Here is a 10,510-nt window from a genome sequence, read left to right as displayed (position 1 = left end):
GGCGCACGTTGGAGTGCTGTTTTCAAGATCAATAGTGAGTTTGGCTACATACCCTAATACAGGAAATGGCTTGAGGATGTCCTTTCTCGATGTGAGATAATTATTCACATGGCTCATATTTTGGAAGTCATCATTGCATCTTTATACACATATGATCATTTTTAATGTTGATGTCATTCGTGCATTTTGTGAGGCATGGTGTCCAAGCACCAACACTCTATAAACTCCTCTAGGCGAGATGTGTGTCTCTTTGGAACTTATATCAATTTAGTGACTCCTGTCATTGGCCTTTTCTTATGAAGAAGTGAGTCATTCCTTTTATATGAAAAATTGACTAGACACAGTGAGAAAAGTAGAGTCATCCCAAGGAGCTATGAGTACTTATTTACTGCCTTCCATCAAAAAGAAGGAAAGCCGCATGTTTTGGTGGATGATTGGATTGCCTTCTAGTTCAAAGGGAACTCAGAATACACAAAGCCAACTACTCAAAGGCAAAAGAAATCATGTCATCCTAAGTGACGCGGGACAATCAAAACAAAATTGAAACAACAATAAAATAAAGAGATATGACCTAAGAGTCAGCACCTAGGCCTTGCTTGGAGTCAGCACCTAGGCCTTGCTTGGAGTCAGTACCAAGCGGGGAAACCTCTAGGAGTCAACACCTAGGGTAGACTTGGAGTCAACACCAGACCAAAGAAAGACCAAACGGCCATTTTTCATTCATCAAAATATCAACTATTTTCTCAATGAGTACAATAGGTTGCTTATAAAGGATTGCTAAATCCTAGTTCTAATTGGCTAGGAAACCCTAATTGCCTTATTACGAAAATAACCTTGCTTCCAAATTAAAATATTAATAGCCTAATAAACTACTAGGATCTAAAACGTAAAAAATACAATTGACTTGCAAACATAAATAATACTAAATAAAAATCTTCTTGCATCTCCCGCATCATTCTCCTCTAGTTGGAGAAAACTCGACCTCGAGTTTGAAAGCATTGAAGGATTAGGATGTTGACAAGTAACACTTGCTTCAAGTCTAGAATCACCTTAGGGAGCACAGGAAAAAGAAAAACCTTGAATTCCACCACATCAGACTCATTTGGAATAACAAAATCAATGTGTGGAATCAATATAATCTCTTCTTGAATCTTATGAACCATAGGAAGCACTGTGGTTTTAACCTATTTGAATTCACCAAGATGTAGATCTTCAAGGACTGTGGAAGGACCCTTGGGTGCCCTGGATAGTGGGGTTCATCCCTACCCCTAAAAAAGAGGAGTATACTCAGCTCCCGGTCCTTGCTAGTCAGTTAATCGACTCCAACCTGCACTGTTGGAGGCATCATTTAGTCAAGGAGTTGTTTGACCCCCCTTCTGCTCAAGGCATCCTCTCCATCCCTATCCCTACTAGACCTCTCTCTGATAGACTCATTTGGACACCGGACCTTAAAGGGCGCTTCTCAGTCAGATCAGCATATCACACTTCCCATACTCACCTCCCTGCCTTACCCCCCATTGACCTCAACTAGAGTAATTTATGGAAATTGAAGGTTCCTGAGAAACTGAAAATGCTACTTTGGAGAATCGGCGTCAACTCTCTGCCCACAAGGAAAAATCTCCTGACCCACCTCCAAGTAAGTGACCCATCTTGTGTCTTTTGTAAGGATAGCTCTGAATCCTCTTGTCATCCCTTCTTCAACTGCCCAGCATCTAGGTCCCTATGGTTTGCAGCTTGTTGGGGTCTAAAAAGTGAACTCTTATCTATCTCTCAACCTAAAGACATTGTTAAATTCGTGCTAAACCCCCCTGTCCCTTCTTGCGTTGCTTCTGGAATTGGTCATGTTCCCCTGCTCTTAGCCTTAATGCTTGAAGAAATTTGGCAAGCAAGGAATTTTTCCCTCCATCACAATTGCCATTGGGACATCTCTGCATCCATCAAACTGATCCAATCCAGACACCTTGAATACTCCGTAATCTCAGCCCCACCTTCTACTCCCAACCAACCTCCCTTGTGCACTCTTGGTCCCCACCGCCATTAGGTTGCATCAAGATCAACGTGGATGCAGCAATGTCAAGCTCTCAAGCAGCTATAGCAATCGTTGCTCGTGATTACCACGGTGTTCCTCTCAAAATATGGGCAAGGTTGATAAAGAAAACATCCCCCCTCTAAGCTGAAATTGAGGCTTTGCTATGGGCAGTTCAGCTTGCAAAAGTGGAAAAATGGAGCCATGTAATTTTTTAATGAGATGCCAAGTAGTGTTTTGACGCCATCAACACCCCCAACCATCCCCCCCCCCCTTGGTGCATTCACACCCCTCTGTTCAACATCCGTGCTTTGGTTGAGTGTTTTATTTCTTGCTCTTTTGTTTGGGTTAGTAGAACTTGTAATGGTGTTGCACACCACATAGCTAGTTTTTCCTTAAAATCTTGTTAAGCTTTCTTTTTCTTTTTGGAAAATCTGCCCCCTTCCTTGCTGGATTTATGTAAGGCAGATTTTCCCCTTTGTTCTCTGTTTCTGCAGTAATGAATTGCAGCTTATCAAAAAAAAAAACAACTTCAACTTTCACATCATGTGCACCCTCAAGCTTGTTGGGTAGTTTTTGAGTGGGTGCCCTTATCTTTTCTAGCTGGGCATTAATCTTAGTGATTATTTGCTCCCCCAATGTCCACAAAATAGGTGAAACATTCTGATTTTCCTTTCTTACAATAGCAAAAAGTGAACTTAGAAGATCCAAGGAAATGTCTTCACTTTCATTTATGACCAGACTCATAATTGTTTCCATGGCTGAAAGTACAACAGGTGGATGGTTGGACCTAATCATCTTTAAGAAACTTTGAAACATCTCAACAACCAACGCATCACACTCAAGATCCAACATCACCAAGCATAACTTGACCTTTGCAATGGTATCAAGAATTGAACTCACCTTCTTATAAGAGCGAGTAGACACATGAGACATATTTTCACATGCTGCCACAATCAACTGAAATATTTCCTTCATTTGCTCATCCTTATATGGGCATCTGGTGCTGTTATTCTTGTAATCTCAATAATGCAAGATAGAATTGAAACCTTCACATCCATTTCAGCATGTCTCAAAATTTTATTATTGATCAGAGCCTTTACTAAGGGAAAAAGTGCATCTCGCACTAATTTGGATGGTACTTGCTCCACGTATGCTAACAAATTTTCAACTTCATCAAGAAGAGTAAGGAGGTCATCAATGGAGGAAGGAGGGTCAAGGAGTCTATTCCCAGCCTCCTTAAGTTGCTTTTCAAGTTCACTATGAAAGGAAGTCCTTTTTTTTTTTGTGGGGGTCGGGTCTTCTACTTTTAAAGGAAAACTGATGTTGTATAAGCTGGGCTTAGGGCTTCTTAAAAGGATCGGGCTATGGGTTTTGCCATAGGATGATTTTTTTTTTTTATTATTGGGTGTTGGCCTATTGGATTGAGCTAAATTTATAATGGGCTATGTTGGGTTCTTTATTTGGGCCGGGTAAAATTGCGTTTGAGTGGCTGGGTACAATTTTGAGAGACAAATGCGCTTGTTTTTTTTTTTTTACAAAAAGCTTGGTTACGTAAATGGCTAAAGAGGGAAATAGGGGAATTTAGACAGGTTAGTGGGTTACCTCATGAGATTGGATAGATGCAGGTTTGGCGTTGCAGTAGAACCAGTGGCATGCGAGGCTGAGGCTTCCGATGGTGTTGTGGTTGTGGTGGTTGGCCCTTCCGGCAGCTTGTGATGGCTGTGGGTAGCAACTTTGGAACGACGGGGTGAGATCGGTATTAACGAATTCTTGCGGTACTGTTCTGGTGGAATGGGTTATGGGTTTTCTGGATCCGGTTTTCTTTATGGTGGTTGGCTTTTGTGTGGGTATTATGGTTTGATGGGATGAGAAACATGGCAATGAATTTTTTTTTTGGGTGATATTTTCTGGTTCTTTATTGTGGTGATGCTTCAATAGATTGGTGTTTGCTCTAATACCAAATATGACGCAGGACAACCAAAACAAAATTAAAACAACAATAAAATAAAGGGATATGACCTAGGAGTCAGCACCTAGGCCTTGCTTGGAGTCAGCACCAAGTGGGGAAACCACTAGGAGTCAGCACCTAAGGTAGACCTGGAGTCAGCACCAGACCAAAGAAAGACCAAATGGTCATTTTTTTATTCATCAAAATATCAACTATTTTCATAAGGAGTACAATAGATTGCTTATAAAGTATTGCTAAACCCTAGTTCTAATTGGCTAGGAAACCCTAATTGCCTTATTACGAAAATAACCTTGTTTCCAAATTAAAATATTAATAGCCTAATAAACTACTAAGACCTAAAACATAAAAAATACAATTGACTTGCAAACATAAATAATACTAAATAAAAATCTTCTTGCGTCTCCCGCATCACCAAGCCACCTTTTTATCTTGCTAGCTCTACACGTTTGTGTTTTTGAGTGAAGATATTCACTCAGAAACACAAACGTGCAGATCCAACAAGATAGTTAGGTGGCTAAGGCAATCCAATCATTCACAAAAACACTCAGCTTCCATTCTTTCTTGCTATGATATGGAAAGCAACAAATAAGTACTCACATCTCTTTGGAGACTTCATCATTAATAAAAATAAAATTTAAAAGTCAATGATAAAGAACCTGTGAAATTGATATGAGTCCCAAACAAAGATAAACATCTTGCCTAGAGGAGTATTTTGAGTGCTGGTGCTTGGACACCATACCTCATAGAATGCACGAATGACCTCGACATTACAATCATATGTGTATAAAGATGCAATGATTGCCTCAAAGATATAAGCCTTGTGAATAATTTTCTCACTTCAAGAAAGTACATACCCAAGCCATTCCCAATAGTAGGGTATGTAGCCAAACTCGCCATTGATTTTGAAAACTTTACCCTAACATGTTTTACCATAAATAATGTGATGACTCGCCATAGAACTTAACTCAGGTGTATTCTTATAAATGTGTGGTGCGCAAAGACCATTCCCTAGAAGGAGAAATTAAAATCTCTGAGATGTTTCGTACGTCCACTCGGTGACGACTTTTGGATTCTTAAGGGTCCGTTTGGTTAGGAGGATGGAAAAGTGGAAGGATATAAATTTTTTTAGTTTTCCTCATTTGTGTTTGGTTGAGATGATGGAAAAGTGGAGGGATGGAAAACTTTTTGGTTTAGTTGAAAATAAGGTTTGTATAAATTTACTATCATATCCCTCTTAAATAAAACAAAAAGTAATACATTATACTTTTTTTAAAATTGTGTATAGATGAAAGTGGACATTTCCAAAAATAACATAAAAAATCATCCAAAAGTGTTTTTAAAAAAATAATAAAAATAAAAATTAAGAAAAAATAAAAATTAAGAAAAAAAAAAAAGAAGGAAAAGAAGAAGAAGAACCCACCACCTGACAAAACCCAAAAAGAAAAGAAGAAAAAAAAAGCAAGCCAACATTACAGAGGCAACTGAAAAGTTAAAAAAAAAAAAAAAGGAGAGCCAGTAATGTTAATTAGAGGTGGGGGAAGTTTTGTCCAAATACTTTTCCCACTATTCACTCCAATTTGGAGAGATTGTATTTTGAAGGGGGAAGAGAGAAAACTAGTGAGCCCCACTACTTTTCTCTCCCCCTCCCTCTTTCAACCAAACAGTGAAAAATGTCATTTTCCACCCTATTTTCCATCCTCCCAGTTTTCACCCCAACCAAACATACCGTTAAGTTCAAGCCTTTCCCTTTTCGAAACTAAACCAAAAAGGGGCTTTTGGGTAAGCAAGGACAATCCTTTTTCAACCACATCATTTGAAAATAAACCAAGAATTTTCGTCTATGGTAAACGTCACTATAAGAACATCTATGTGAAGGGGAATGTCAATGTAAAAACATTCGAACATCACTGTATGAACGTCATCTCACAGGGAGTTTCTGAGCTAACCATTGGCAACTAGTGATGGAAATCTTGTCGCAACATTCTTGTCTTACAAGATGAAAATCACATGCAATACCACTCCTGCATTGGAGAAAAAAATAAATTATCCATTTTTCTAGGTTCTAATACATATTGGAGGAGCTGCGAGTAGAGGAAAAAATAAAAACAAACAAACAAAAAAAGACCCTGTATGGGAACAGTTGAGTACGAGAACATACATTCGAGAAAATGATCAATGTTTGTTCGAAGTTGTGAAATTTGCCGTCAAAATCAGAAGGAACAAGGGGGAATCAACAACAGGCAGAGACTAGTAGTTAGTAGCAAAAAAAAAAAACAATAACAAAATAAAGGTTGCATGACAACAACAATAATTTGTTTAGTGGAGCTGGGTCCAAGGTATGGAAAGTGATATTAAAGGACTGAACAAAGAAGGTCTAAACTTATTCTATGATGAACAGGTTTCATGTCTATCCAATTAACTAAGATGGAAGCCAAGATTGTATTCTACAACGTTTTTTGGGCAGAGGTGGAGTTACTTGGGCAAAAGAGGGTCTTCTTCTATAACCAAAGGTGGCGACTAGTGAAAAATTAATAAATAAAGAATACGAGGAAGAAGAAGGAGGAGTTGGCCTCACCTTGCAGCAAGTTTGATTATGGAATTCAAGCTTTTGCAAATAATGATAGATGATTAAAGCAAACCCACTGTGGGTGCTCAAGGACCGAGGATGAAGTTGAAGAGTTGCAGTGCTGATGTGGGGATATCACGGGCCCAAAGAGGAAATTCGCCTCTAGGAGAGGAAGGGAAGAGACAAAGGACTATGAGGCATTCCAGGTGGGAAAAAGGGTTTGAAGAGAGAGAATCAATGATAATAGGGGAAGTTTCCAATTTAGGATAGCCTTTTGCCTCGGCATTAAATGGTGGGCAACAGCTTTATTAGCTGTATTGATGAGGAAGTGACATGAACAGTGTAAATTACAGCTAAGCAAACTCCTTCTATCATCTTATTCAGATGTAAAAAGAGACAAGTGTCATGAGGGGAGATTTGTTAGGTAAAGATGGAAGGCAAGGATGTGAAGGAGGGAGGAATATATAAGAAAGATAGGGTTTTCAGAAAAAGGGGAGAAAAAAAATCAAGAGATAGAAGAAGAAACAAGAAGAGCATTGAGAGGAGAGAGTGAATAGTACCATTTTTGTATGACTTTGGCCTCCTCGGGCTAGCTTGTATTGAGACATTAACTCATCTATTAAACAATATCAGCTTTTTCTTCCTTATTTTCAGTCTCGGGCAAGCTCCCTCTTGTTGTTTGTTTCCCTCTCTTACAACTTTATTGTTTTGGGCCAAGGTTGAACTGTATTACTCACTGTTCTAAGTGAGCCTGGGCTGCTTGTTTATCTGGCCCTTACACCCACATAATAAATACAAAGGTTAAGAAAATAAAAAATTTGAAACAAGGTATATTACCAAATGAAGAATAAGAGATAGATGTTGCTAATTGTGTACAAGAGGAGTCAATTGCCAGGCCTGTATTGAAGAAAACAATAATCAAGATTAGAATTTTTTATACGTAATGAAGAACATCTAATTAAGGTGTCTCTTCAAAGGTGCCTATTGAAGGGCCACACCTCATTATCTATAGATAGTGATCCATATTTATGTTAAGAAGGAGATTCATGCCTCTAAGTTTTGGTTTATCATACTTTTATTCATTGTTTGGATTTATTAACCACAAATTTTCTAACATAACAAAGTGCCAAGTGGCATACCAACTAAAAAAAAATGGTTCAAGCCAAACAGAATTAGTAAGGGAAAAAAAATTCAAGATGTATCTGCTAATATACCAATTCAAAACAAAAAGGCAACAGAAAGTACCTCTCCAATCACACCAAATTTTCAAGCTGAAATTGTTGTGAAAATATTGTACTTATAGCTTTATCCGTCTTTCAAAGTATGGGCCAATCCTTTTTTTTTTTTTTTGAGCAAATCCATTTTGGGAGAGTTATTCATGCAAAAGATAATGTTAGCGATAGGTGTGCTATAGCGTGGAGACACCAGCCTTCATGCCATTATTTATAGGTTGTCACGTCATACTATTAAATGTGCATTTGGGTTAAGATTAAAAATTAAAATTATTTCACTATTCAGTTTATTTTTGCTACTATTTATGGGCCCCACTGCACTTTTTGGCACTATTCATGGGCCCACTATACTATTTCAATTAACTTTTACCTCTATCTACAGTACTTTCAGTAATAATTTTATAAGTTTCAGCAAAATAAGTGATATCCAAGCACACCCTAAATGTATATATCTCAGTATTGTCATTTAGAAACTAACAAAAATAGGTGCCACTGAATGAAAATTACAAAAAATATTCAAGAGTCAATCACATATCAACACATGTCGGTCTCAATTTAAAGTGGCACAAGCAGTCTAATTACATATTGTCATGTGTTGATGTTTGGGCAAATCAAGTGATGTCTTGTGTCCCTTGAGGAACAAGACTTACGAAGTCCCATCATTTAAGTTATAACACATGTCGTTAATCAAAATTAACTCTCTTTAAACCTTCTCAAGACTCCTATATGTAGGGAATTAACACGAAATTCCCAACCTGTGAAAAACAAAAATAGAGAAAACACACACTAAAGAAAAAATAATCATACACACAAGACAGTATTTACGTGGATTGGCAATTTGCCTACGTCCACGGAGTCGCAGGAATTTCACTATTATCACGGAAAAAAATACAAAGTGCGGCTACAGTTTTTCACTCTCTCGAAAAACAACAACCGAAAACCCTAATCACCAAAACAACGTTTTTATATATCCTTCCCACAGGATTCACAATGGGCTACAAAACAGGCCAAAAATTTTGTCCATGAGCGCTACGGCTTAGGCCTATCGGCCTAAGCCTCCGCTCTATGGACCAAGCCTCAGAAAATCTCCCATTAAAAATCATGCAACATTATTTGGGTCGGATCGGGTCGTCAACTGGATCAAACACAACTAGGCTCCACAAAACCCAACAAATCTCCCACTTGGAGACTAGTACGATCACCAACATCAGCCGCTATCTTCCAAAAACAATCTCTCATCCCTGCAACTCATTCTCCTGTCCTCAAGCTAGAAGACTAACTGAAGCTACACACAACTTCAGCTTCTCAATAGTGACACCCTTAGTCAACATGTCTGTCTGGTTCTTAGATCCACAAATCTTCTCAAGTATTACTAGCTTATCTTCAATAAGGTACTAGATAAAATGGTATTTTATCTGTATATGCTTCGACTTTGAGTGAAAAGCTGAATTTTTAGCAAGAAAAATTGCACTATGACTGTCACTATGTAGAATGCCCATCTCCTGTTTCTTACCCAATTCATCTAAGAAGCCATGAAGCCAAATCATCTCCTTACTAGCTTCAATTGTTGCAACATACTCAACTTCTGTAATAGACAAAGTAACAATTTTTTGTAGATTTGAAGCCCAAGATATAGTTGTACCACCCAGAGTAAATACAAACCCAATAGTACTCTTTCTACTATCACTATCACCAGCAAAATCAACATCTACATAACCCTGCAGTTTCAAACTTGCACATGTGAAGCAAAGACATGTATCTGATGAACCCCTAAGATAACTCAGAATCCACTTAACTGCCTCCCAATGCTGCTTTCCAAGCCTACTCATGAATCTGCTCACAACTCCTACTGCATGTGCAATGTCTAGCCTTGTACACACCATAGCATTCATCAAGCTGCCAATAGCTGAGGCATAGGGCACCTTGCTCATATGGTCCCTTTCTTCTTCTTTCTTCGGTGACTGTTCTTTGCTTAGTTTGAAATGACTACTCAATGGTGTGCTCAATTGTTTAGCTTCATTCATGTTGAATCTGCTGAGAATTTTCTTCACATACTCTGACTGTGAAAGTTTCAATGTACCATTAGCCTTGTCTCTAATGATTCTCATACCAAGGATTTGTTTTGCACCTCCCAAATCCTTCATTGCAAACTATTTTAACAATTGCTTCTTTAGATTATTAATCTTCTCAATGCTAGACTCTACAATAAGCATATCATCCACATACAACAGTAAAATAATGTAAGAATTGTCAAAAAGTTTAACATAGCAACAATGATCAACTTCACGTCTCTTGAACCCAATTCTATGCATAAAACTATCAAATTTCTTGTACCACTGTCTTGGAGCCTGTTTTAGGCCATACAAGCTCTTTCTCAATTTGCAGACTAGATTCTCTTGTCCCTGAACAATGAACCCTTCTGGCTGAATCATGTAAATGTTTTCCTCCAAGTCACCATGAAAGAATGCCGTCTTCACATCTAACTGCTCAAGATGCAAATTTTCTGTAGCCACCATTCCTAGTACCAGTCTGATTGTTGACATCTTCACAACTGGAGAAAATATTTTCAAGTAGTCAATGCCCTTCTTCTACTAGAACCCTTTCACAACTAATCTGGCCTTGTAACGCTTGCTACCATCACGCTCATTCTTTATTCTGTATACCCACTTGTTGTGCAAAGCCTTCTTTCCTACTGGTAATTCAGTCAATTCTCA

Source organism: Castanea sativa, chromosome 1 (genome assembly GCF_040712315.1).
Source record: "Castanea sativa cultivar Marrone di Chiusa Pesio chromosome 1, ASM4071231v1".
Taxonomy (NCBI): Eukaryota; Viridiplantae; Streptophyta; class Magnoliopsida; order Fagales; family Fagaceae; genus Castanea; species Castanea sativa.
The sequence above is the reverse complement of the archived record's forward strand: the minus strand, read 5'-3'. Positions refer to the sequence as shown.